Source organism: Hypomesus transpacificus, unplaced genomic scaffold (genome assembly GCF_021917145.1).
Source record: "Hypomesus transpacificus isolate Combined female unplaced genomic scaffold, fHypTra1 scaffold_316, whole genome shotgun sequence".
NCBI lineage: Eukaryota > Metazoa > Chordata > Actinopteri > Osmeriformes > Osmeridae > Hypomesus > Hypomesus transpacificus.
The window spans coordinates 24,814-30,813 of NW_025813844.1; the positions used below are offsets into that span (position 1 = coordinate 24,814).

The 6,000-nt window shown below is 41.2% G+C and overlaps 1 long non-coding RNA gene across 1 annotated transcript in view; it reads right to left on the bottom strand.

The window, feature by feature from the left end:
• Window positions 1-5,437, bottom strand: part of LOC124464191 — a 29,103-nt gene extending 23,666 nt beyond the window's left edge. The window contains exons 1-2 of the long non-coding RNA XR_006955698.1: window positions 5,324-5,437; window positions 3,840-3,943 (exon numbers count right to left, since the gene is read on the bottom strand). This is a non-coding gene — a long non-coding RNA (uncharacterized LOC124464191). The remainder of the gene's footprint in view (window positions 1-3,839; window positions 3,944-5,323) is intronic.
• Between the last annotated feature and the right edge of the window lie 563 nt (window positions 5,438-6,000).

Below are 6,000 nucleotides of genomic sequence, written 5' to 3' on the forward strand. Positions count from 1 at the left end.
TGACAACCTAAATCAAACATCCGAGATTGCAGTTCCACTCAAAATCGCTTTCTCAACAAAGCTAAATGGTTGGGATTTTTTGGGGGTGGGATTTTTCACTCGTAATCCAAGCTCCAATTTGCGTGCTAGAACGTCTCTATCACGTTGTATCCATGCGTCGTTGCTAACGTGTGTTGACGTGGTGACGTAGCTAGCACAGATTATCCTTCATCGACTTAAGGCACTTTGACGGCACAAAAATGTTGTAACCTCCTAAACTGTACAACGGAACGTAAATCCCAATACATGCTAGCAAGACTAAACTTTTGACACCTAGGTTGTCTATGTAGTCCAAATATTGACTGAGTTTTAGGGGTGTGAAGAGAAACAATAATAATAATAATAATATATATCTGAGATTACAAAGGTTGTGCTCTTGCCGAAGGCAAAGCACACCCAATAACTAGAGAGGGTACAATTTATGGGGGAATTGTAGGATTTGCTTGCGTCGGTTGCAGGTGGGTCCGTTTTCCCATCTAGTGACATTTTCAAGCATTTAGCCCACTCATATTGCATAATTCATTAAGAACACCCTTTGAAACAAGAAACCCCCTTGAAACAAGCTACTGTAACAACGTTGTCACTGGCAGTATTTAATAATAATTAAATACACACAACACAACCAAATACATAAACACGCTGCAAATATAGAAACGCGCCGCAAGAAGAAAAACACGCAAACCCCGAAAACAAATGCAAACAGAAAAACGCTGCATCCAGATAACACAACGGATGTGCTTCAGGCCAGTGGGAGCGCAAAGTAGAATTTAGAACCAGAGAGGGCAGATGAGAAGTTTGTTTTGAATAGGACCAAAATCGAAGTAACGAGGCAACATAAAAAGATTAGTATTCATTTTTACATGTGCCCCTCCTCTTTGACAGTTTTTCAGAAGACTTACTTCGATGTTGATCCAAACTTTTCATATGCTCTCTCTTTCTCTCTCGCTCCATGGGGCCGAAAATCAAGATGTTCCACTTGGCTCTCCCCCTAGAGGCCTGGAAAACTTCCGTTGTGAAAACTGGATGCCGCATTTTTGTTTTGCGTGCTTTCGTTTTTGCAATGCGTTAATGTACTGCAGCGTTTTTGGTTTGCGTGCTTTCGTTTTTGCAACGCGTATTTGCAGCGTGTTTATGTATTTGGTTGTGTGCATTTGCAGCGTGTTTGCTGAATGCTGCACATGTGTTGTCAAATTAATGAAGATGTTTTCTTAATTTGCTTGTGTTTTGTCTATGCATGTGTTTTGTTAGTTTGCAGCGCGTTTGTACATGTCGGCCACCGGTGCTGTTCGCCCTGAAGGGGCTTATTTTCCCAATAATGACCGGCGTTCTATACATTATCCCGCTTATTACACGGCTACTTGCCAACAAAAATAACTTAACACAGTGTGTCTCTTTAAGATGTATTTGTTACCATTCAAGTTCAAATTCAAGTCTTTTATTATCAGGTACACAGAACAACACAAGGTTAGACTGGGCACTGAAATTCTTAAGATAACGCAAGCACCTGGCATAACATAACATAAGTACACAGAACACAATTTACATCAATGCTGAGCTTAAATAAGTGAAGCTTCCTACATATACAAATAGGAATAAATATCGACCATACTAACCCTAATACTAAAACTTCAATTCGTATAATTGAATCGATAATCATTCGTATTGTTTATCAGCAGAGAAATAGTTCGCCAAAGACATTGAACTTCATAGACTTTGAACATTCTTTAGGCTTCAAATCAGCTGACGTCGCTAAGCAACAGAGTACGCTGGGGTTGAAAAGTTACCGGACTACTTGCGGAGTATGTATGTCTTTACAATAGTCATATCGTCATAAAATGTCCCTCTTTCTGTTTTTTTGTGTAAAATTGAACTGTAAAATTTGCTACAAAAAAATACTACTATGACGCTTTCTAGCATGGCTGCTGCCTAAAACGTTGGTAAGCCCCATTCAAGTGAATGGAGCATTCTACAGTATTAAGAACAGCCGTGTAATAAGACATAATAAAGTTTATCCATAGCTGTGGCATTGAAGACAGTACTAGCCTACTACTACACACTGCCAGTGGGCGAGCCGAGTCTGTGACTCAGAGGCTAACGTCAAAACAAGACGCGGTCTCACTCAAATTCCAAGTCTCTCCCGTAGCAAACAAATCTAAGTTTTTACAGCAAATATTTTACATAAAAATCTCACCACCTGGCTGTCTTCACATTAGTAATATCGTCATCAAATTTCCCTCTATGTTTTTTCATGTAAAATTGAACTATAAAATTAGCTACGAAAATACTACCATATGACGCTTTCTAGCATGGCTGCCGCCTAAAAGACTAGGCGGTCTCACGGGCGACCCGCACTCGCTCAAATTACAAAGACTTTGACGACCTAAATAAAACATCCGAGATTTCAGTTCCACTCGAAATCACTTTCTCAACAAAGCCAAATGGTTGGGATTTTTTGGGGTGGGATTTTTCACTCGTAATCCAAGCTCCAATTTGTGTGCTAGAACGTTTCTATCACGTTGTATCCATGCGTCATTGCTAACGTAGCTAGCCCAGATTACCCTTCGTCGACTAAAGGCACTTTGTCGCCACAAAAACGTTGTAACCTCCTAAACTGTGCAACGGAACGTAAATCCGAATAGAAGCAACGCAAACGCTACCAAGACAAAACTTTTGACACCACCGTTGTCTATGTAGTGTGACTAAGCCTTAGGGGCGCGAAAATAAACAATAAATAATAAATATATATGTGAGATAACAATGCCGAAGGCAAGCACACCCCAATAAGAAGAATACGTAGAAACACTTAAGGTGGCTTCGCCACTTGGCCACCAACTATATTATGCTATAATTACATTTGTCATGCCGTGAGCATAATAGCGTTCATTACGAAATTGTTAAATCTACTTTAAAATGACGGACATAAACTCTACAAACAAACGTTATGTATGTGTGCAACCATTTGTAAAACTTGCTACAATAAAAGGCAGGCAACTGTAGATTATCCAGCCCTTTCTCCTTGTTTTCATTCAGCTCAGGTAGCTCAGGCAGCATCAGATTTGCTGATGTTCCCTTTTGTGCTCGTCCCCTGTTCGTATCCGCGAACACGTTTCCAGGCAACTTTTCTTGACGTAAGCAAATAAATGGGCTGCTAGTTTACCCATTTCGGATTGGTTTCAATCTTAGCTTAATAAATAACTTTGGATAAAAGCGTCTGTTAAATGCATAAATGTAAATTTACATTTAGTCATTTAGCAGACGCTTTTATCCAGAGCGACTTACAGTAATCACAGTGACATTCCCCCGAGGCAAGTAGGGTGAAGTGCCTTGCCCAAGGACACTACGTCATTTGCCACGGCGGGTAATCGATCCGGCAACTTTAGGATTACTAGTCCGACTCCCTCACCGCTCAGCCATCTGACTCCAATGTAACACGTGCCAGTTTGAGACGTCATCTGCAAGCAGTGTCTAGCTAGCTCCGGTTGTACTTTTCTGTATGTAGCCTACTTTACGCCACAAAATAAATGTGTAATTCTAAAACATTTCACATAACCTTCTACAAAATATTTGCATAGCCATCAGGATCAAGACGCACATTGACACCCTTCATGTCTATGTAGTGCAAAAACTGTGAGACGAGTTAGCATAGGCATGATAATAAATAATGTGTTGGCTATGTGAGATAACAATAGTGAGCCTTGGTGATGGCAAGTACAGTACATTAACAAATATGTATTTGAGGAGTTTATCCCTAACTATTTTATTTTGTGCAACAAGGGCATTGTTTTATTGGTTCTTCTTACTTCCTCTTTTTGAGTCTGGTGCTTGACTAGGCCCAGAAGCTGTGGTCGAAGGTTTGGCTGGTTCTGCATAGCTGGGTCTGGGTCTGTTGTCTTGAGATTTGGGACTGTGAGAGAAAGACAGTAAGCCGTACAATGTATATAAACCATAGACTGAATAAAGAATGGACCGCATGACAGCTCCCCAAAAGTGAAGACTAAACATCTCAATCTCCCCCTGGTGGCTGGGTGCAGTATAGGTAAGTCTAGGTTAGGTTAGTCCAAGCACTTGTCCTGTCCTGTCCAAGTTGGACTGCAACTCGCTTCTCGCCGGTCCCCCAGCGCGCGCAACCTGCCCTCTCAAGAGGATTCAAAATGCAGCAGCCCGCCTGCCGAGCAGTGAACGGGACTGCACCTGCCTACATCCAGTCTCTCCAGTCTCTCCTCAAGCCTTACACCCCCACCCGCCACCTACGGTCATCTTCTGACAACCGTCTGGTGGTCCCACCTCTCATTTTTGTACAGAGGGAGGAAGCGGAGACACGTCGTCCATCTTTATACAGTCTATAATATAAACAGAACCAAACATACATACACTCACACACAGTACATGATTCTATTAATTTCACTTCTTAATATATTAATAAGTTCCAGTACAAAAACATTGTACACAAGTTAAGTACACAAGCTTTGATGTTGAACACTTGTCTTTCTAATAAGGGATCAATACTGTTATTAACCAAATCACTATTTTGTTACATTAATTTGTTCCACTTGGCTGAAAGGACATACGGCCTGGGATGGCTTGTGTAAACTATTAACAACATAAACTCTGGGACACACACTCCATCTCCAACCAGAATTAAACCAGTTTACCCTGCATTTTGCCCTGATCCCTGCTCTAACCTAACCTCATGCAAAAGGCATTTCACCCAACATTACCCCATCAGTCAGTGACGGGTTATGGCACTTCCTAGTTACAGCCATATAACTTTTTGTTTGTTTGAGAAGAGAGATCCGAACATTCACACCACCAATATCACATAAATAGATCTAACACCAAACTATAGTAACCAACTAAAGATAATTAGTGTGTTGATGTGTTGATAGATTGTGTATTGCACTTCAGCATTCCTGAGCCATCTTGACCTGTTTTCCCGGTTCTGGAAATCAGTAGATCATTTCAAAACGGCACTGCACACATTTTTTGAGTAAATGTTGAATGGAAGTTTTTGCAGTAGTGTCTTACAAGTTTATGATTTAGTGTTTGTATGTTCACCGTTTTATATGATCTACTTTCATTTATTTCTACCCATGGTACAAGTGTTTGTAATGCAAATGTACAATCTTCTCACAATTTTTTACTATAATATTTTGAAGGTTCATCTCATGAGGGAATGTTTTGAAATGCCCCACTATGTTATACAACCCGCAGGAGAACATGTTCAGTCAAACAATATAGCCCAATGAATACCCTTTAAATAAATATATCTGTTGTCAGAACCAACCTGGGTCTGTCCAGAGGATGAGGCTGCTGCAAGGGATGAGCGGTTCCATAGATCTCCTGCTGAATACGGACATTTCTGGGTGGCTTGGCAATAGAGTTGATGAATGCCAGCTTCACCTGACGTCCTGAAGGAAAATAAAACAGCAAACACACATTTGTCCTGATTACGTTCAGTGTTTTCATTAGTGTGTTTCAAACTAAGTAGGATCTTAACTGAGAATATCTGTGTGTTTAAAATCAGCAAAGTGGCAGATCAACACCATGTTAGGCTGAATCCCGATACTCCCCCTTACCCCTACCCCTTAAGGCCAATTTATACTTCTGTGTTTTTACGGACACGCACTCAGGGAACGCCCTCTCCGACGAGGAACGCCCTGTCCGTGCCCTCTCCGAACCCCTCGGAGAGCTCTACGTGAACCTCCTGATTTTCCTGACCATCCGTCCGTCCGTCATTTTACGGATACCCCTTGGCTGTGAACCGCTTGCGTCAGGGGCGGGGTTGTCGTGACCAACAAGAGAACAGAATCCTTTGACCGCCATTGTTGTAAGTTTTTACAATTCATATTTCAGCTAAACGGTACATGTTAATCAGCATCTGATTTAAAATGTGACAAGAAATGGGCAGTGTAGTTGCTGAAAATGTGCCTATTTTATTGATGAAACGGCAAATTTGTAAAT